A 21,930-nucleotide genomic window follows, 5' to 3' on the forward strand; every position below is an offset into this window, starting at 1 on the left:
TGGATACAAAACGCTTGTGTGTGTTGTAATCTTTGGATAACAAACAACAAATACGACTATTTTTGGAGCAGACGGAAGCCAATATAGTGCGGTGAAATCGACTCGAAGCTGCAAATGTGGAATTTGGAGACAAGCTCAATCAATTAATCAATCAATCAATCAATTCCTTTATTGTCATTGTCATAATAACACTTAAGTCATACATGTCAACGAGATTTTGTTTGAGCTTTGTCTATTTCGACATAAATGAATTGCATACCCAAAATCAAAAGGAAACATTCAGATGAACAACTGTTCATCAAGTGAGTCACTTTAATTATGATCATGACACACGCAGCACGTCATGTGTGTTATTACAACTACAGTACATACACTGTCTGGCTAGTTGTGTACAAACCAAACATGAAATAATATTTTACATGTACTGTAATATGATACTGTAATATGATTATTCATGTTTTTCAGTCAGTACAGATTGGCGTTCTATCACAGTGTTGTGTATTACAAATTCAAACACGTTTAATCTAGCTTATCTCTTTCCGTAGTTAACTTTTACGGCTAATACCCAAGCATTTTAAAGTTAAAGTACCAATGATTGTCACACACACACAAGGTGTGGTGAAATGTGTCCTTTAATTACAGCAAGGTGGTCTTGCCGCTGGGCCTTAGGCCTGTCGCACCTCCACCGGTGCCTGTGGTGGACTGTGCATGGCAGGGACGTCCTCTTCACTGAGGCAAGCCTAATCCTGACCGCATAATCTTACAATAACAATGTTGCTACAGTTTGGTTATTATACAGGTTACAGAACATAAATAAAGTAGTGCTGACAGTTTTCGAATGCATTTTTAAAGTGCTTTAGAGGTAGAACTCATTGCTCGCCACCTAGAATGTTAGAATGCAAAAAAAACTTGTCTTCTTGTCCCTCATAATTATGGTGAACGATAGGCACAATTCCAAAAAAAGTGCAGTTCCCCTTTAAGTCGGTGAAGGCCTGATTATCAAATTATTTAAGGTTAGGTCACTGTGTTGTTTTTTTCCCTATTTTTTTGTAGCCTTCTTTCTCCACAGCAATCGCCTTTAAAAATTAAAGTTAAATTTCACGCAACATCAATCAGCTCATTCGTGTGTGCGTGACAATCAGACTGAGTAAATAGAGTCACCGAGAGGGAAGGGAAGAGCAAACGACACAACCAGTAATGGCAGGTGTCCACTCTTTGGACACATGATTATGACACAACACAAGCATGCAAATGAGGTCTATTAGTGTGGTGAGGCTCTTTGGTATTAGAGGAACAAAGAAGACATTGTACGCCTGGTTGTCATGACGCCAAACAACAGGACCTCACATACGCCAGCGAAGACTCAACTTAATTGGAGACTTGTCTGACAGTGAAGGTGCGGATGGGGTGAAAAGTGCGCTTAAAAAAAGGGAGTGAATGAAGCATCAAGAGGTAACGCCAGCAGGCATGGCAGAGGGGTCATTCGTTTCTTATTCTATTTTGAGAAGCCCCTTCATCACCTGTCGCACACCTGGACTGTCAACTTACTGTCAAATTGCACTGTGGTGTAATTATGTCAGGCTGCTTGAGAAAATATCTCACCATAGCTCCTTTTACACAGAAACTTTTCTAAAATTAGGTTTGTTTTTACCTGGGTCAAGTTAGCGTTAGAATCAGCTGGTTGAGTCTGGAGCATTAGCATTAGGTTGGCTTACTGATGCTATGAAACAATAACGATATATATCACAAAATACCTTTTTTTGATAGTAATATTAGACAATTCTAACAGCAGTTATTTGTCCACGTTCTAAAAGACCTATGTAAGACTGGCCTGCTAAAGACAACCGCAGCACTCAGCGCCATGCAGCACAAAGATCATATGTAGCCGAGGTGGAAAAGAGGTCTCACTCTGTCATGACACTCGGTGGAGTGACGTGTGCAGACCTGGGCCAGTATTTGGTAAGTCAATTAATCCAACGATAGACGAAAATGAACTCAATAACTTTGCCTTGCCATGTGTTACGGGCTGCAAGAGGGTTCACTCTGCATCGCTTTCAGCAGCTGCGGCCGTTTGTACTCCATGCACTTGAAAGGTAATAATGATAACCGCGGTACGGTTAGTATTCCATCCATCCATCCATCCATCCATGTTCTACCGCTTGTCCCTTTTTTGGGGGTCGCGGGGGGTGCTAGAGCCTATCTCAGCTACCATATTAAATCAAAATGATCAAAAGACTGTGATTGATAACTACACATTGATAAAATGATGGACCGACTAACATAAGCTTGCAAGCAAGCTTAAATACTAACATGAAAACAGTATTTCCCCATTAAGAAACATCCTACATACACATTGCTGTCTCAATATATACAGTATAGTCTATATTTCCAATTGGAACACAGTTAGAGAATGTTGTTTTAATTGCCAGTGTTTGCCGGACAAAATTAGACAAAAACTTAAAGTAAATAACTTCATGTTTTGTTGTTCAATAAGGTTTAAAACACGAGATCATGTTGCTCATTGTAATAAGCAAATTGTTGTTTACTTTGCTTGCTTATGTGCGTGCACGCTTCATGCATGTATGTGTACCAGGCAGTCTTCCACCCGTGCAACGTACACAATAACAATAGCTTTAATCATAACAACATACTGTACATATAGCAAAATAACATTTGTAAAATAATATTGCCAATGTGTGTAAATATACAGTAAGATACTGTTCATGGAGGCAGTTTTTTGAAGCAGATGTATCACGTTCTTTGACATGATGCTTTTAAAAAATGTTATTCAAAAATAACCTGATGTTTTTACATTAGACTTATTAGCAATGTAACATTTAAACATGACATAAATAGTGATGTAATTTATACCATGATACAAATGGATATCGGCATAAATGAATATCGCCGAGCGTAAATTACAGCATGTAACTGACTCAATTGGAGAGCTTTGAGTGTGGGTCGATACCAATATTAAACCGATAGATATCAGCTAATCATAACACATACATATTTTGTAGTATGGACTGTTAAAAAAACTTTGGTCCAGCGAATTTTTTTAAATGTTTAGTAATTAGTCAATGGCAGGTAAGCAAAACACTGACTTCATGAAATACCTATGATTTTGAAATAAAGTGGTAATTTGTGTTCTGGGGACACTTGTGGTCCCAATAATCATTTACTAAATCACAAATAAATAAACTAAGTTTCTTACATGTATTATTATCATCACTGGAGGACAAGGAATAGCTCAACATGCTTCACTACATACTGTAGGCGGATACAATAGCTAACCACTAACAGCAAGCTAGCACCCCTGAATGTAAACAAATGCCATGGGTGGATCTACACCTGACATCAATTGTAATGATACCAAGTACAAGAGCATATCTAGTCGATACTACTATGATTAGATCAATATTTTTTATCGTCATAAAATCTTTTTTCCTTTATTTTAAATTCATATCATGTTTATGAACTCAGGAAATACGTCCCTGGACACAGGAGGACTTTGAATACGACCAATGTATGATCCTGTAACTACTTGGTATCGGATCGATACCTACATTTTTGGTATCATCCAAAACTAATATAAAGTATCCATACAACAGAAGAATAAGTGATATTACATTTGAACAGGTGTATATCAAATGCCTTTGAAAAGTCAATAAAGAGGGGAAGACAGCACCGCTTCTTGTCAAGAGCTTCAGTTACATAATTTATAAACTTCATAGCAGCAGTAACAGTACTGTGATTTCTGCGAAAACCTGACTGAAATGGTGACAGAATAAAGTTGGTGTCCAAAAATTATTTTATCTATTCACTGATAAGGGATTCAAGCACTTTTGCCAGAACAGAGAATTTAGAGATCGGTCTGTAATTATTTAGATTACTAGGGTCACCTCCTCTTAATAGGGGGATTACAAGGGCAGATTTCCAATCCAAAGGGATTTCATATATAGAAGATGTTGAAACAGAAAATAACCAGATATTAACAGAAAATATCCGGGTCCATGGTTCTCGCCCGGAAAAGGGTGGAGTGCCATCTCCGGGTTGCGGAGGAGACCCTGTCCCAAGTGGAGGAATTCAAGTACCTCGGAGTCTTGTTCACGAGTGAGGGAAGAGTGGATCGTGAGATCGACAGGCGGATCGGTGCGGTGTCTTCAGTAATGCAGACGCTGTATCGATCCGTTGTGGTGAAGAAGGAGCTGAGCCGGAAGGCAAAGCTCTCAATTTACCGGTCGATCTACGTTCCCATCCTCACCTATGGTCATGAGCTTTGGGTTATGACCGAAAGGACAAGATCACGGGTACAAGCGTCCGAAATGAGTTTCCTCCGCCGGGTGGCAGGGCTCTCCCTTAGAGATAGGGTGAGAAGCTCTGCCATCCGCGGGGAGCTCAAAGTAAAGCCCTGCTCCTCCACATCGAGAGGAGCCAGATGAGGTGGTTCGGGCATCTGGTCAGGATGCCACCCGAACGCCTCCCTAGGGAGGTGTTTAGGGCACGTCCGACCGGTAGGGGGTCACGGGGAAGACCCAGGACACGTTGGGAAGACTATGTCTCCCGGCAGGCCTGGGAACGCCTCGGGATCCCCCGGGAGGAGCTGGACGAAGTGGCTGGGGAGAGGGAAATCTGGGCTTCCCTGCTTAGGCTGCTGCCCCAGCGACCCGACCTCGGATAAGCGGAAGAAGATGGATGGATGGATTAACAGAAAATGAACAAGTAGATTAATAATCAATTTTTACAGTTTGTCCCTCATAATGTTGACAAAATAACAGAATGATAAATGACATAATATGTTACTGCATACGTCAGCAGTTAATTAACAGTCTTTGTTTGTTTACTTACTACTAAAAGAAAAGTTGTCTCACATGTTCACTATTTTATTTAAAGACTAAATTCCAATAAGAAACATATGTTTAATGTACCCTAAGATTTTTTTCTTAAAATAAAGTCAATAATGCCATTTTTGTGGTACCCTTTATTTAAAAAAATATCAAAATACATTTTGGTACCAGTACCAAAATATTGGTATCGGGACAACCCTAGAATGGATGCAAGTTTTTCCACCGTCTTATTGGACAAAATACTTTAAAGGCCTACTGAAAAGAATTTTTTTTATTTAAACGGGGATAGCAGATCCATTCTGTGTCATACTTGATCATTTCGCGATATTGCCATATTTTTGCTGAAAGGATTTAGTAGAGAACATCGACGATAAAGTTCGCAACTTTTGGTCGCTGATAAAAAAAGCCTTGCCTGTACCGGAAGTAGCGTGACGTCCTCACATTTCCCCATTGTTTACACCAGCAGCGAGAGCGATTCGGACCGAGAAAGCGACGATTACCCCATTAATTTGAGCGAGGATGAAAGATCCGTGGATGAGGTACGTGAGAGTGAAGGACTAGAGTGCAGTGCAGGACGTATCTTTTTTCGCTCTGACCGTAACTTAGGTAAAAGGGCTCATTGGATTCCACACTTTCTCCTTTTTCTATTGTGGATTACGGATTTGTATTTTAAACCACCTCGGATACTATATCCTCTTGAAAATGAGAGTCGAGAACGCGAAATGGACATTCACAGTGACTTTTATCTCCACGACAATACATCGGTGAAGCACTTTAGCTACGGAGCTAACGTGATAGCATCGTGCTTAAATGCAGATAGAAACAAAAGAAATAAGCCCCTGACTGGAAGGATAGACAGAAGATCAACAATACTACTATCAGGAGACACCGAACCAAACACTGGACCTGTAACCACACGGTTAATGCTGTGCCGCCTGTCGAAGCCTAGCAATGCTGTTGCTAACAATGCCATTGAAGCTAACTTAGCTACGGGACCTCGACAGAGCTATGCTAAAAACATTAGTGCCCCACCTACGCCAGCCCTCATCTGCTCATCAACACCCGTGCTCACCTGCGTTCCAGCGATCGACGGCGCGACGAAGGACTTCACCCGATCATCGATGCGGTCGGCGGCTAGGGTCGGATAGCGCGTCTGCTATCCAACTCAAAGTCCTCCTGGTTGTGTTGCTGCAGCCAGCCGCTAATACAAAGATCCCACCTACAGCTTTCTTCTTTGCAGTCTCCATTAGGGTGACCAGGTGTCAGGATTTAGGCCGGACAGTCCGGATTTTTAATGCCCTGTCCGGCGTCCGGCGCAGCATCAAGCCGGACACGTATTTGTCCTCCTTTTTGAGGCACTAGGCTTGAAGAGCGGCGTTTTTTCATCTTTGCTGGGCTGCAGCGCAATAGCCAATCATAGACCGTAAAAAAATGCCCCCAACGCAGTAACATATCAAATGATTGGCTAAGAGCGGTGTCGGATACAAATCTGCTTATCATTGGTTAAAAAGGTAAACAATGGTCCATGTGCTGCTGCGGCATGACATTGACAGAAAGTTAGCATCATGCCAAAACGCAAGACCTCATTTAATTCTGAATGGATAAAAGAGCACGAATTTATAACGAAAAGCAGTCGAGACTCATTCCATGGCTTCTGCACACTTTGTCGATGTGATGTCGACGTAAGTAGTCAGGGGAAAGCTGCAATTGAACGGCATGCAGGTACGGATAAACATAAAAGTAATAAACGTGCGGCAGGTACCTCTTCAATGAGGAAATTTTTTCGTGAAGTTTCGTCGCCCCTGGATGACAAGATAACCGCTGCAAGGGGCTGTTGATCCTGAGCTGCTACAGAGGGTGAATGTGGAGTTTGCTTAAAGACTGGTCTGCTGCGCACACACACAGACACTGAAGACAAGTCCCCAAAAGACTGAAGCACTTTAGAAATGCTATGCTTTTTGAGCAGTTGAATGTTTTCTTGTTTGTTTGTTTGTTTGTTACAATCTCCTTTGTTGTTTATATAAAAGGTTATTCAGGATTTTTTTAAAAGCATTTTTTTTTAATTATATATGTTACCTGTTAATTGTTGTTTACATTTAAGTCCACACATGTTATGCTTTGTGGCACTCTGCATTTGAAAATATTAATCTCAGTGGTCACTTTTTGAACACCACAATGTATTGAATAAATACAAATACTGTTAACAAACACTTGACTTTAATATTTTTTCCTATTCAGCCACACAAACATCATCTTTAAACCACTCAAAATTGTATTATAAATAAGAGTATACCAGAGTCCTATGTACACCATAGTAATGTATTGATATGCCGCATAATGTCCTCCTTTTTGTCATATGCCGCATAATGTCCTCCTTTTTGGTGTCATGGAAATGGTCACCTTAGTCTCCATTGTTCATTAAACAAATTGCAAAAGACTCACCAACACAGATGTCCAGAATACTGTGGAATTTTGGGATGAAAACAGAGCTGTTTGTATTGTGATACAATGTGTCCGAATACTTCCGTTTCAACCATTGACGTCACGCGCAAAAGTCATCATACATAGACGTTTTCAACCGGAAGTTCCCCGGGAAATTTAAAATTGCACTTTATAAGTTAACCCGGCCGTATTGGCATGTGTTGCAAGTTAAGATTTCATCATTGATATATAAACTATCAGACTGCGTGGTCGGTAGTAGTGGGTTTCAGTAGGCCTTTAACCGTGTGAATTATGCCTGACAACAAGCGTTTGGGGCCATGTGTCACATGACTGTTTCAAAAACTGCCTCAGCTGTTGTGCAACTGTTATTCCGTGATGATATGGGATATTTGTATTCTGTATGCACGCCATGAATGGAGAGAGGGTGGCCTCAGCGGAACATACCATGCCGCGTAGTGACGCTGGACAAATGCCATTTTAGATTAATTATTCCTGGAGCTGGATGTGTTTGCTCTGCAAGCATGGACCTGAGTCCCTCCTGAAATAGCAGCCGTCAAGTGATTAGTGGGATGAATCAGAGCAGAGGCACACACCTGCGCCCGCTTTGGTTAGTAGAGGATCTGAGGAAGGTGTCATACAGGAACATATTCCATCTCAGAGCGTGTCTTTTTTGTTCAATACTTGTAGTTTAGGATTGTAAACAACAAAAAATAGCTACACGAATCAGTTGAAAATTGGATCGGATAATGTGGCGGGATTTTACCTTGAAATTCACACATTTGATCTAGAACAGTGGTCCCCAACCTTTTTGTAGCTGCGGACCGGTCAACGCTTGAAAATTTGTCCCACTGACTGGGGGGACAAAAAAATAAATAAAAAAATAATATATATATATATATATATATATATATATATATATATATATATATATATATATATATTTATTTATTTTTTTTCATAAAGAAATACAATCATGTGTGCTTACGGACTGAATCCCTGCAGACTGTATTGATCTATATTGATATATAATGTATATATTGTGTTTTTTTATGTTGATTTAATTTAAAAAATATATATATTTTTTTTTATTTTTTTATTTCTTGTGCGGCCTGGTACCGGTCCGCGGCCCGGTGGTTGGGGACCACAGATCTAGAACACACTTACAGGGAGCAAATTAGCCCCTAAACCAGGAACATTCACTAAATCGTTTTTGGGGTCACATTTCCAAAACGCCAACGGGCCGGACTTCTCCCTTCACTCTTAGTCTTATTTTGTATATTACGGAGAACCAGCTTCCTCTACAGTAGACATTTAATTTTGGTCTAGTTATTTTGTCAGAGTTACCGCAGGGCTGTTTCTAAAGACATTCTGCACAAATGTGTCTCACAAGTTTTTTTAACTGAACTTGCAAACCACCAGTTAATAGCCCAAATGATGAAAAAGAGAGGACCTAAAACGAGAAACACCACTTATATAATTAATTATAATTAAGTTGAACAAATGACTACTGACTGCATCTGAAGTATCAATCAATCAATCAATGTTTACTTATATAGCTCTAAATCACGAGTGTCTCAAAGGGCTGCACAGATCCCACATCAGGGCAAGAAAAAACTCAACCCAATGGGATAACAATGAGAAACCTTGGAGGGGACCGCAGATGTGGGGACCCCCACCCTGGGCGACCGGTGCAATGGACGTCGAGTGGATCTAGCATAATATTGTGAGAGTCCAGTCCATAGTGGATCTAACATAATAGTGAGAGTCCAGTCCATAGCGGGGCCAGCAGGATATCATTTTGAGCGGAGACCGGTCAGCAGAGACGTCCCCAACTGATGCACAGATGAGTGGTCCACCCTGGGTCCCGACTTTGGCCAGCTAGCGCAACATCTGTGGTCACCGAATCTGTGCCCCCCCACCACCCCCCCCTCCACGAAGGAGAGGGGGCAGAGCATTGATTGATTGAGACTTGTATTAGTAGATTGCACAGTACAGTACATATTCCGTACAAGTTTTTCAACTTGTTTAAGTCGGGGTCCACGTTAATCAATTCATGGTAGCACCCAAAGTACCGTATTCTTTTCAACTATAGAGCGCACCGGTACATACTACCACCCTCCTCCCCCCCATATAATAGACGCACCGGACTATAAGCAGATATATACGCTGTGAAATTAGTTATTTACACAGAAATATTTTGTAAATGTTTATTTACATGCCTGAATTGTTTGATTGAATCTGTTTTTCAGTGGTCTCTTTGTGGATTCCAGGGACTCTGTGGGTTCCTTTCGGACAGTCTAAATTGACCCTTACAAAGTTTGTAACTCTGACAGTGTTGGGTCCATTCAGTTCCATTTGTACACTGTCAGAGTTAAAGACATGCTTTGAAATTAAAATGTTTGAGAAACACTGCTTGGGGGGGGGGGGGCCGGGGGGGGTCTAAATTTATATTTACACATCTGTAACTGACACGCACACACACACACACTGAGACTAACATTAGAGTCTTTTTTTTAAAATGTGAACTGGACAAGAGAAGAGGCAAATAAATGTTACACATCTTTGCAACAAATACAGCAATGATAGACTTATTGCAGCCGTAAAACAGTACATATTACGTCGGGAAAACAAGGAGAAACAGCGAATCAACAGTGAATAAAGTTGAGTAGTTACCTTATTTTCGTAAGCGGGAGAATGTTGAGTGGGTTTTAAATGTCAGCGCTGTTGTGTGTGAAAGATAGTTTGAGACGCCATGACTGCCTTCCTTCTTCTTCTTTTAATGGTGGTTGTCAAGCAAATTTGTGGTGTGCATTACCGCCACCTTCTGAAATGGAGTGTGAATCGAGATGGTACCCTATTCTAAATGATTTTATTTAACCCTGTTTTTTTATGTATGTGTTGCTTAGTACCCTACATGTTTCAAATGCAATCTTACCATATCCTCCACTGCTACACTAACCTTTTCTTTCACTAACCTATTTTTAATTTTTTCCCCGATCTCTATTATATTTCCAACACTATATTACAGGTGGGGGAAATAAACGATTTTTAAGTGCATTGCAATTCGGACACGGCCGATTGTAAAATCGATTAATAAAGGTTAATAATCGATTATTCATTCCTTGTAAATAAAGTCATGCAGACAGTTCTAAATTTGGCTGACTGCAGCAGCCACCTCACTGAGAGATCCGACCAGCTCCTTGATTTTAGGGCTCTTATCTTCCAGTGTTGCACACATTTCCATTAATTTAATACATGTAATGGGAATTAATTCAACTGTTTCTTCTTACAAATACACTGTTTTTAAAAGTTGCAAGTAATGATTGCTTAATTAGTTAAACGAAAATAGACATAAAACTGCATCAATATACATAATCTAAAGATACATCAATTATCGGTTTTGGATCGAATCCTAGCTCCTGAATCGTAATCAAATCTTACAAAAACCTCAGTCATGGAGAGTGGGAGGGGACTACAGAATTTTGACCGTGATTGCAGTACCATTTTTGGCCACATGTGGCACCTTTAAACCTAGTACGTCACACACGCTGTTAGCATGATACATTTTTTGCCCATTTTCCCACGTACACCTCAGATAATTTGGTACTTAACACATGCTAATTGTTAGCATGCTTTTTTTTCAGCTAATTTTACATGCGTATGCCTCACATTCATATATCTTTGTACTTGTCGCATTGTAAATGTCGCCATGCTAACGTTAGCATTTCAGTTTGACTTTCGCTTACCGCCGGCTTGCGCGCAAGTATCCACACGCTATTTCTCTGAAATTGCATATTCTAGTTAGTGTGACTTTTAAGACTTACTTCAACGAAGCATGTCTCTACCATGAGTCTGTGTACGATCATGTCTCGTGGCGCAATCGGTTAGCGCGTTCGGCTGTTAACTGACAGGTAGGTGGTTCAAGCCCACCTAGGGACGAGCTATTTTTTTTCCTTGGTGCGTTTCAGTTCTATGTGGACAATGGACAGCCTCTCACTCACCCGTCATCATGAAAACGAATACATTTGTCCAACAACATCAAACATGTGACAATATTAAACATGTTCAGGAAATTCAATACACTATTTTGTAAACAATTTCAACTTCACCGCATGTCATTTCTTTTGTCTAAAATCTATTTTTGCTTTCCACATGCATTTTTCTGAATCATCACTACCGAAAGAAACTCGTTATATCATTGAATACAAATAAAAGCTTGCTTTATGCTGCCACGGCGTTATTTAGTGGCGGGGGTGATACTAATATTGAATAAAAAGACAAACATTTGTCTGAATGAACATTTCAAAAGTAGTGTAAGAGGTTTGACTACAATGTATGGGGTGATGGATTTTATAAAAATTTTACACGAAATGTTCACATGTCTCTGTGGCGCAATCGGTTAGCGCGTTCGGCTGTTAACCGAAAGGTTGGTGGTTCGAGCCCACCCAGGGACGCTAGAGTTTTAACGTCGAATGACCTTTGTGTTTTTTGCAAAAATATTTTTCTCATTGTCTACTCTACAATAGAATCCTAGCTCATGAATGCAGACTCTGTCTGCTGCTAGTTGTTGACATTTTGCCTCATTTGACTGCGGCTAATAGAAGGTGTAACACTAAAGAAGCTGGCGCCCGCACGATATGTCACTTGTCTCTGTGGCGCAATCGGTTAGCGCGTTCGGCTGTTAACCGAAAGGTTGGTGGTTCAAGCCCACCCAGGGACGACTCGTTTTTTTATATACTTTTGTAAAGTGTATGTAGGAAAACAAAGCTGAATAATAATTAAACTATTAACTTGTACAAAACGTTGATATATAAATGCAAACAGAAGAATGCGGATCACAGCCAAACTGCGTCGAGAGGGTGGGCGAGGCCTTGTTTGCCTGCAGACACATGAGGAGTGTTGGGGCAGGGTTGTAGAGAGTGAGGCACAGAGCAAGAGAAAGAAGAAGGGCGAAGTTTATGATCCTGTCTGTCAGCTTTCAGGGTGGAATGTGCTGTGGAAGATGTAGCGTCACAGTCGCCGTCGCCACGGATCCTGCCTACAGGATTAAAAAAGGTTATTCCTTTCGCTCGCCCTATGTCTCTGTGGCGCAATCGGTTAGCGCGTTCGGCTGTTAACCGAAAGGTTGGTGGTTCGAGCCCACCCAGGGACGCTTGCTTTTTGGATTTGGACACAGAATAGGAATTGTCTTACTGCTGCAGTGTAAAACTTGGAGGAAGGGCTCGTCACATTGTACTCTATTTCTCTGGTAAATTACAAACCCAATGTCAAAGCTAAATTAAAAGAACATAAATTAGCGCAAAGCAAGCATTAACACTCAACTGCTAACTTTCTCACACACAAATGCAAACAGAATAATGCAGTTAGGGGAGGGGCATCGAATGAGGAACAGAGCAAGAGGAACATGCGTGTAATACTTAGACTGGACTCTGCAGTTAGCATAAGACAAAACGAACTTCACTAGTGCCGCATGTCTCTGTGGCGCAATCGGTTAGCGCGTTCGGCTGTTAACCGAAAGGTTGGTGGTTCGAGCCCACCCAGGGACGCTCTCTTTTGGATTTTGCCTATCACTGTCAATACAACAGCAATGAATATGCAATCTGACACATCACACATTTTCCGCACAAGGTTTGGCGATTCAACAATAAGATATTACAGTCTTCCCCTCATTTATCGCTCGAAAATGATCATGACCGAGAAATAAAAGTTAGAATTCAAATATTTTTATAGCTAAAGTATACAAAAAAAATGGTTACCACACAAGGAATTTGACTTGGCAGACTGTGCTCTCTTTGTTTAATGCAGGGGTCACCAACGCGGTGCCCGCGGGCACCAGGTCGCCCGTAAGGACCAGATGAGTCGCCCGCGGGCCTGTTCTAAAAAAAAAAAATTATTATTATTATTTTTTTTTAAATTAAATCTACATAGAAAAAACACAAGATACACTTTCAATCAGTGCATCAACCCAAACAACCTCCCCCATGCACACTCATCCACACCCACTCACACAAAATGGGTTATTTCTTTCTGCTACCAATATTCTGGTTCCCACAACATAGACAACACACCTGCAAGGGACACAGTCCCTGAAGCACACATGATTGTATAGGCTGCTGGTCCACTAACATTTTCATTAATTACTATTTTTTATGTAATTATTTTTATATTGTTTTACTTTCTTTTTTATCCAAGAAAATGTTTTTTATTTATTTATCTTATTTTATTTCATTTTTTTAAAAAGGGCCTTATCTTCAACAGACCAGGTTGTCAATGAAATTAGATTTGTTTAAAGGGTTTTTAAAACCAGGCCCAGTCCAGATAATGTCCAAGTCGGACTCAGCAACACACACCTTCATTCATGTACACAGAAAAAAATTAGGGAACACAACAGATTGCATATAATTTATAAACAAAATTACATTTTCAAAATAAGCATTTATGTACAGTCCAGATTATGTCCAGGTCACTCAAATTAGGGAACACAACAACAGATATCATATAATCTATAAACATAATTATACTTTCAAAATAAGCCTTTTCTCATCTTTTTTTTAATGTTTTTTTGGCATCATTATCGTTTTCAACCATGTAACTTTCTAAAGTTAGAAAATACTGAATAAATGTTTTAAAGAGAGTAATACTAAGTAAATATCTGTTTTTGGCCTTAAAAATAAACATTTTACCGAGTACTATATTAAATTGACTAAATCATGATTGTCAATGAACTCTCCTAAAATAACAGAAACCAAATTAACCTTCATAAACAAACCAATCCTTAAACAAATTGTTTCAACTTCCACCCAAAACAAAGACACAATATGACAATACCAAACAAATGCAGGGTGGATTCAGGCTCCTGACAACAAAATCGGCAATCATCTGACTCTGTCATATTCCATAATTTTAACATTTTCCCTGTGGGTAAGAAGTTATAAATAATTTTAATTTGAAAATAACGATTTTGCACATCGATAGTAGTTTTATAGATTAGTTTGAATATGGCATCCCATGGCAAAGGGCAGTCAAAAAAGTCCTCCCATTTTCCATATGTGTTGTATGGGGCAGCCTTCAAAGATGTCTTTATTAAATAAAAATTATATATTTTTCTATTTATTTTAGCTCCTTTTTGCCAACTAGAATTTCTTATTAGAGGTTTACAAACTAATAATTTAGTAGTTCCATAATTAATTATTTGTTTTCATCTTTTCCCAATTACTCCAGTTAGTTGATAAAATGAAAAGCTTGAGCAAGCATCACCATACATAGTTCTAAATTCATCATACTTCATCATTTTACCATTCTCATTGATAATATCATTGACAAAAATGATTCCTCTTTCAAACATATTTTTCCAAAAGAAAGGCTTTCCATCTATTACAATATTAGAGTTCATCCATATTATCTGCTGCAAAATATCGTCTCTTTTTTCTGGCACATAAAATTGAAAACACCACTATGAGTGCATTGTTTCCTTTATGAACCCCGCCATGTTTCCCAGCAGACTCTCTACATAAGAACAATGGGAGGGGATCACTTGTAAAAAAGGATACAATTTCTTTTGATACAGTACATGTTTTTTGTCCAACAGGACATTTGTGTACCACTCAATGTTTAAATACATCTTTGGAACAATTTATGCTTTTAAAGACAGACACATAGCTTCAAGGTTGAGAAGTTTCAGGCCCCCATATTCATACTCTTTGTACAAAACCTTTCTTTTAATCTTTTCTGGTTTGCCGTTCCAGACAAAATCGAAGACCCTCCGCTCATAAATCTTAAAAAAGTTTTGTGATGGAGCTGGTAATGACAAAAACAAATAAATAAATTGAGGAATAATTAACGAGTTCGCAATAGACATTTTACCATACAAGGTTAGGGATTTCCCTTTCCATAATTGCATAATTTTGTCCAGCTTTCTTAGTCGATTATCATAATTTACTGAGCCTAGATCTTCCAGATTTTCTGGGACAACAACACCAAGTATGTTAACTGGTCCATCTGTCCACAAAACAGGCACTTTGCATCCCATTCGAAATGATGTTCCCTTTAGATTTCCGATCCTTAACATTTTACATTTATCATAATTAAGCTTAAGGCCAGATTGCTTTGAAAATATGTCCAAAAGATTAAGAAGGTTCCGCAAACAATGAGGAAAAAACGTATCTTTGTGAATCAGCCTTTTCTGACATGAACTTCATCAAGAACAAACACAGAACATGCCTCACTGATGCACATCTGCAAGACTCACTCAGAGTTGCAGTGTCAAGTTACACACCAGAGTACAACACACTAGTTAACAGCATGCAATGCCATGCTTCCCACTAACTGACAAAGAAACAGATAACAGATTTGGTGTCCAGTTCAAAGTGTGACATGATTTAAAAATTTGAGAGTTTACTTTTGTATTTTACATGAGTTATTATTTGTACAAACATGGTGCAAAGAAATTCATGATTTGTTAAAAAATGTTAGTGGCTAGCTAGTTAAAATGGGATATTGTGATTTCACAAGACTGTCTTAGAAGTGATCATTTGAAAATGTTCAATTTGAAAAATGTGCACTTAGAGAAAATATAAAAATAAAGTGTTGCATATTGATATTTATCTGTTTCTATATATAGAAACAGATAAATATTATTATATATTATATTATATATATTATTGTGAGAAATCATTAAGATGATCAGTGTTTCGACAAAGATAAATATCATTAATTATTAATAATAACAGAGTTAAAGGTAAATTGAGCAAATTGGCTATTTCTGGCAATTTATTTAAGTGTGTAACAAACTGGTAGCCCTTCGCATTAATCAGTACCCAAGAAGTTGCTCTTGGTTTCAAAAAGGTTGGTGACCCCTGGTTTAATGTAAGCAATAAATATTAACAATGAACTAAAAACATAAACAAGTACTGAAATAACTTATATGTGCAAGGCTAATAAATACGACTGCAGTGGTGAATTGAGCAAGGCAAAAAGATGAAGACGTGAGTTAGTACAGTCAGTGACACATTAGTTATTTCACAGTGCTCATCAGATTGGTCGCCTGGGTGTAGAAACTGTTCTTTTGACGCCTTGTATTTTCATACAGTGATTTGTCACGTTTCTGGCCAGGGTGTGAGTAGGGATGTAACAATAAACGGTACAATGATAAACGGCGTTAAAATTCAAGACGGTTACTGGGTTTCCCCGAAACTGCCAAGACACCGTGGCGGTGGTGGCTTGGTTATGGGCGTGGTCAAAGTGACGCAGTTGAGTAATTTGCATAATTTGCTATGATTGATTGATTGATTGAAACTTTTATTAGTAGATTGCACAGTGAAGTACCTATTCCGTACAATTGACCAATAAATGGTAACACCCGAATACGTTTTTCAACTTGTTTAAGTCTGGGATTCATGATACAGATATATACTCTCAAATATATACTAACATAATAATACAGTCATCACACAAGATAATCATCAGAGTATATACATTGAATTATTTACATTATTTACAATCCGGGGTGTGGGATATGGAGGTGGGTGGTTAGGTTTGGTAGGTATCAACACTTCTGTCATCAACAATCAGCATCAACAATTGCATCTTAAGAGAAATGGACATTGAAACAGTGTAGGTCTGACTTGGTAGGATATGTACAGCAAGTAGTGGACATAGAGAGAGAGGTATCGAAAGCATAAGAAAAACATTTGATTATTAACAATCCAGGGAGGGTGTTAGTTTAGGGTTGAAGTTGCCTGGAGGTGTACTTTTATTGCGGTTTTGAAGGAGGATAGAGATGCCCTTTCTTTTATACCTGTTGGGAGCGCATTCCACATTGATGTGGCATAAAAAAGAGAATGAGTTAAGACCTTTGTTAGATCGGAATCTGGGTTTAACGTGGTTAGTGGAGCTCCCCCTGGTGTTGTGGTTATGGCGGTCATTTACGTTAAGGAAGTAGTTTGACATGTACTTCGGTATCAGGGTGGTGTAGCAGATTTTATAGACTAGGCTCAGTGCAAGTTGTTTTACTCTGTCCTCCACCCTGAGCCAGCCCAATTTGGAGAAGTGGGTAGGAGTGAGGTGTGATCTGGGGTGGAGGTCTAAAAGTAATCTGACTAGCTTGTTCTGGGATGTTTGGAGTTTAGATTTGAGGGTTTTGGAGGTGCTAGGGTACCAGGAGGTGCATGCGTAATCGAAAAAGGGTTGAACGAGAGTTCCCGCCAGAATCCTCATGGTGCTTTTGTTGACCAGAGAGGAGATTCTATAGAGAAATCTCGTTCGTTGGTTGACCTTTTTGATTACCTTGGTTGCCATTTTATCACAGGAAAGATTAGCCTCTAGAATGGAACCTAGGTAGGTGACCTCATCTTTCCTGGTGATAACAATGTCACCCACTTTTATAGTGAAATCATTGACTTTCTTAAGGTTGATGTGGGACCCAAACAGGATGGATTCAGTTTTACCCAAGTGTATGGATAGCTTGTTGTCAGCGAGCCAGGTGCAAGTTCTACAGAGTTCAGCACTGAGGATTTTTTCCACCTGTGACTTGTCCTTGTCCAGCAGGGCCGAGTCATCCGCAAATAAGAACAATTCATAGTCGCATGCCGATGACAAGTCATTTATGTATATTAGGAACAGTAAAGGCCCTAATATACTGCCTTGGGGGATTCCACAGCTCACTGAGAGGTGGGGGGACACGGTGCCGTTCACCTCTACCACCTGTTCCCTCCCTCCAAGTAAGATTGCATCCAGCTCGATGAGGTTTTGTCAAATCCGATTGCTCTGAGCTTATCCAACAGTATAGCGTGGTTAACGGTGTCAAAGGCCTTCTGAAGGTCCAGCATGACCATGCCGCAGTATTTGCCTGCGTCCACCTCATGTTTGATGTGGTCGGTCAGATAGAGAAGGCATGTGTCAGTGGAGCGGTTAGTTCTGAAGCCGGATTGGAATTTGTACATTAGTTTATTGGTGGCAAGGTAACCATCGACCTGTTCATAAACAATTTTTTCCATTACTTTCGAAATGGAACTGAGAATAGAAACAGTCGGTAGTTGCCAGGTTCCAATTTGCTTCCTTTTTTAAAGAGGGGAGTTACTCTTGCTATCTTAAAATTTTTTGGTACTTGGCCTTGTGAAATTGAGAGGTTTATTATGTGTGTGATGATTGGGGCAATGATGGAGGCAGAGTCCCTGAGAAATCTGGAGGGGATATTGTCAATGCCGGTGGCCTTGTTTGGGTGGAGCGCGCTCAATTTTTTAAGCACCTCATCAGCTGAGACCATTTCTAATTTGAAATAGTTGTTGGATACTCCTAGCTTTCTGTAGAAGGCTTTAATGTGTTCTACACCAAAGCGACCAGAGTGGTGGGACAGTTTGTTGACAAGAGTTGCGGCTATGCTGGTGAAAAAGGTGTTAAGTCTGCTTGCTACCTGCATTTTGTCTGTAATGAAGGAGTCACCCTCCTTGATGCTGATGTTGGTGAGTCTGGTTTTAAGTTTCTGGCTGCAACCGGGAAGCTGGTTGTTGAGGATTTTCCAGAGCTCACGTGGCTTATTTGTGTTTTCCTCTATTTTGTCGCTAATGTAATTTTTTTTTAAGGATTTAGTCAGGTTGGTTGTCTTATTTCTTAATTTATTGCATTGTTTTTTGAGATTTGAAAGGAGTGATTTGAGGTTATTATTGGGTTGTTATCTACTTCAGTTTTACACTTTTGGTATTCTGAGTATTTTCTGTCTCTGTCTTTTATGGCAGCTAATAGGTCCGGATTCATCCATGGTTCAGAGCGGGCTTTGATCCTGACTGTTCTCACGGTAGCCATGTCATTTAGTATCTTTAGAAACGCTGTTTTGAAGCGATCCCAAGCAACATCGACCAGGTTGCTCGTGAGCACAGGGGACCAGTCCCAGTCATCTAATTTTAAGTTGAAATTGTCACTAGAGTATTTTTTAAGGGATCTGAATTGGGCTGTTATGTGGCCATTGGCTTTGGGTTTAGCTATTTTGCAGGTGCAGAAGGTTAGATAGTAGTCGCTAAGACCACAGATCATAACCCCACTATTTTTTATTTTAGGCCAGTCTGAAGTGAGAATGAGATCTATGGTTGACTGGGTGGAATCACACACCCTTGTAGGTAGTGCTATTAGCTGGGAAAGACCGTGCAGATTACAAAACTTGCTGTAGGACCTGAAGACAGGCGCATCTCTGCGTTGAATATCTGTGTTCAGATCCCCAGTTATAATTTTCTCCACATTGTCTGCCCCAGCCAAGCACTCCTCAAGAGCCCCATAGAAATCACTCTGATTAGGGGTTCTGTAGACAGTCCCTATCAGAACCAGCTTAGCGTTTTTAAATTTGATTTCCGCCCACACAGATTCAAGGTCATTGTGGTTGAGATCAGTGCGAGTTATGTATTTTATATCCTGGTGAATATACATACAAACATCCCCACCATGTTTATTCCTGTCCTTTCTGATAACCGAAAAGTTTTCTATTTCTATCTCTGAGTTAGAAACACTTTGATCTAATTTGGTTTCAGAAAAACACAGGATTTTTAACTTCGTGTTGAGGAACATTTCTCTGATTTGGTCGAGTTTGGTTCCAGAGAGGCTGTTCACATTAAGGTGGATGATGTGTAGTACACTGGAACCAAAAAGAGCATCAGAGTCCGCTGTGTAGTGGTACTGTCCAGAAAAGTTGTAGGTTGTTATTGAGGTTGGAGTTGTAGAGCAGTTCAGGTCGTTGTTTGGCTGGAGCTGCTTGGGGGAGCAGGAGGGAGAGAAGGGAGAGAGAGGCATATTGATCTTCATCCAGGTGAAGGGGGAGGGGCGGAGTTGGAGAGTGGGGGGCCAGGTAGGGGTGGCGGGGGTGGGGGTGGGGGTGGATTTCACTTTCGCAGGCTTTGGACCGGTTGAAAACAATGACCATGGTAGTATGAAGGAGCCCCAATATCCCGTGTATGCCGGGAGAGGCCGCGTGAACCCCCGCCACACCGTCTCCACTGCAGACCGGGGTGTCGATGTTGACCGTCGCCGCGCCGCTCACCGCCGTGCTGTTCACCGCCGGGCCGCTGCCTTCGCCGATGTCTGGGTCGTCCTCCACCGCCGCCGCCGCCGCCGCCGCCGCCGCCGCCGCCGCCGCCGCCGCCGCCGAGCCGCCGACCGTGTCGATGAACGGGGTGAAGTCCTCTGTCGCGCCGCCGATTGCTGGAGCACAGGTGAGCTCGGGTTGTGATGGGCAGATAGGAGGTCCCGCAGCTAAGTTAGCTTCAATGGCGTCGCTAGCAGTAGCATTGCTAAGCTTCGCCAGGCGGGATAGCATTAACCGTGTGGTTACAGGTTGTTGTTTTTTTTTACAAATACATGCCGACATATTCATTATAAAGTGGCCCGAATATGAGTTTAAATAAATAATCATATAACCTGTCACTATTCCCTCAGTTTCCCCTCACTTCATAGCGTAAGGTAGAGAGCCCCTTTAGTGCGTCGGTATCCAATCCATTCCACTTGTTCATATAGAAAATGCCCACATCACTCAAAATCCAGTCCGCATTTTCTCTGCGACCTTGCCTGCGGTCCTTGGACTTGTTCATATAGAAAATGCCCACATCACTCAAAATCCAGTCCGCATTTTCTCTGCGACCTTTCTTGCGGTCCTGCAGGTGTACGAAGCACATTAGCACACAGCACTGCAGAACAAGAACGTGAACGGATGCAAAATGGACATAAGAAACTTTTTCAAGAAAGTAAGTATTCATCAGTGCTTGTAGTAAAGTGTATTAGCTCCACTTTACACCAGGTCTGTGTTTGACAAAAAGTTACATTCCCGCTCTAAAACAATGCTGCTACTTAGTTAGCTAGTTAGCCTGAAATGCATCATGAAGGTCCTGGTTATTAATTAAGTTAAATGTGCACTCTTTTTTTACCATTTGCTATCTTTGGGGTTACTTCCTTCTGGAGCATCAGCTGTGTTTCTCACTTTACATATGGAGGAGAACAGGAGCTGAGCTCATTCACGTATGACTATCATCAGTAGACATACTTGCCAACCCTCCCGTTTTTAGCGGGAGAATCCCGATATTTAGCGCCTCTCCCGACAACCTCCCGACAGAGATTTTCTCCCGACAAACTCCCGGTATTCAGCCGGAGCTGGAGGCCACGCCCCCCCAAAAAAAAGTCTGCCGCAGCTGCGATTGGACCTGACCAGCCCCCGGGTACAAGTACTGGAGTATCAATTGCTTGCCAGGGAAGATCTTCCCCCGGAAGCAAGGATTGACCGGTTTTGGGCCATGCTAGGGAGACATGGAAGATTCCACACTCTCGTGCATTTGATGAAAGCACTTTTGTGCGTGCCACACAGCAATGCATCATCAGAGAGGGTTAGAAAAATAGTGACAGAGAATAGAAAGAGGATGGACAATTCAACCCTTAACAAAGCATTGTACTTTCAAGTACAACAATGAGTAGATGAGTGTTGTGTGTGTGTGTGTGTGTGTGTGTGTGTGTGTGTGTGTGTGTGTGTGTGTGTGTGTGTGTGTGTGTGTGTGTGTGTGTGTGTGTGTGTGTGTGTGTGTGTGTGTGTGTGTGTGTGTGTGTGTGTGTGTGTGTGTGTGTGTGTGTGTGTGTGTGTGTGTGTGTGTGTGTGTGTGTGTGTGTGTGTGTGTGC

General features: G+C 40.8%; 1 protein-coding gene and 4 non-coding genes across 5 annotated transcripts in view; 4 read left to right on the forward strand and 1 right to left on the reverse strand.

The window, feature by feature from the left end:
- The window catches only part of LOC133641937 (protein shisa-like-1a), a 152,470-nt gene extending 142,449 nt beyond the window's left edge, over positions 1-10,021 (reverse strand). Inside the window, exon 1 of the mRNA XM_062036072.1 lies at positions 9,963-10,021. The gene's annotated coding sequence lies outside the window, so the exon portion shown is untranslated. The remainder of the gene's footprint in view (positions 1-9,962) is intronic.
- A 1,648-nt stretch (positions 10,022-11,669) lies between these two features.
- trnan-guu (transfer RNA asparagine (anticodon GUU)) lies at positions 11,670-11,743 on the forward strand. The gene has a single exon. It is a non-coding gene; the product is annotated as a tRNA-Asn (tRNA).
- A 192-nt stretch (positions 11,744-11,935) lies between these two features.
- trnan-guu (transfer RNA asparagine (anticodon GUU)) lies at positions 11,936-12,009 on the forward strand. Its single transcript has one exon. It is a non-coding gene; the product is annotated as a tRNA-Asn (tRNA).
- A 358-nt stretch (positions 12,010-12,367) lies between these two features.
- Positions 12,368-12,441, forward strand: trnan-guu (transfer RNA asparagine (anticodon GUU)). The gene has a single exon. It is a non-coding gene; the product is annotated as a tRNA-Asn (tRNA).
- A 320-nt stretch (positions 12,442-12,761) lies between these two features.
- Positions 12,762-12,835, forward strand: trnan-guu (transfer RNA asparagine (anticodon GUU)). The gene has a single exon. It is a non-coding gene; the product is annotated as a tRNA-Asn (tRNA).
- The last annotated feature ends 9,095 nt before the right edge of the window (positions 12,836-21,930 follow it).

This window comes from Entelurus aequoreus, linkage group LG24 (assembly GCF_033978785.1).
Source record: "Entelurus aequoreus isolate RoL-2023_Sb linkage group LG24, RoL_Eaeq_v1.1, whole genome shotgun sequence".
NCBI lineage: Eukaryota > Metazoa > Chordata > Actinopteri > Syngnathiformes > Syngnathidae > Entelurus > Entelurus aequoreus.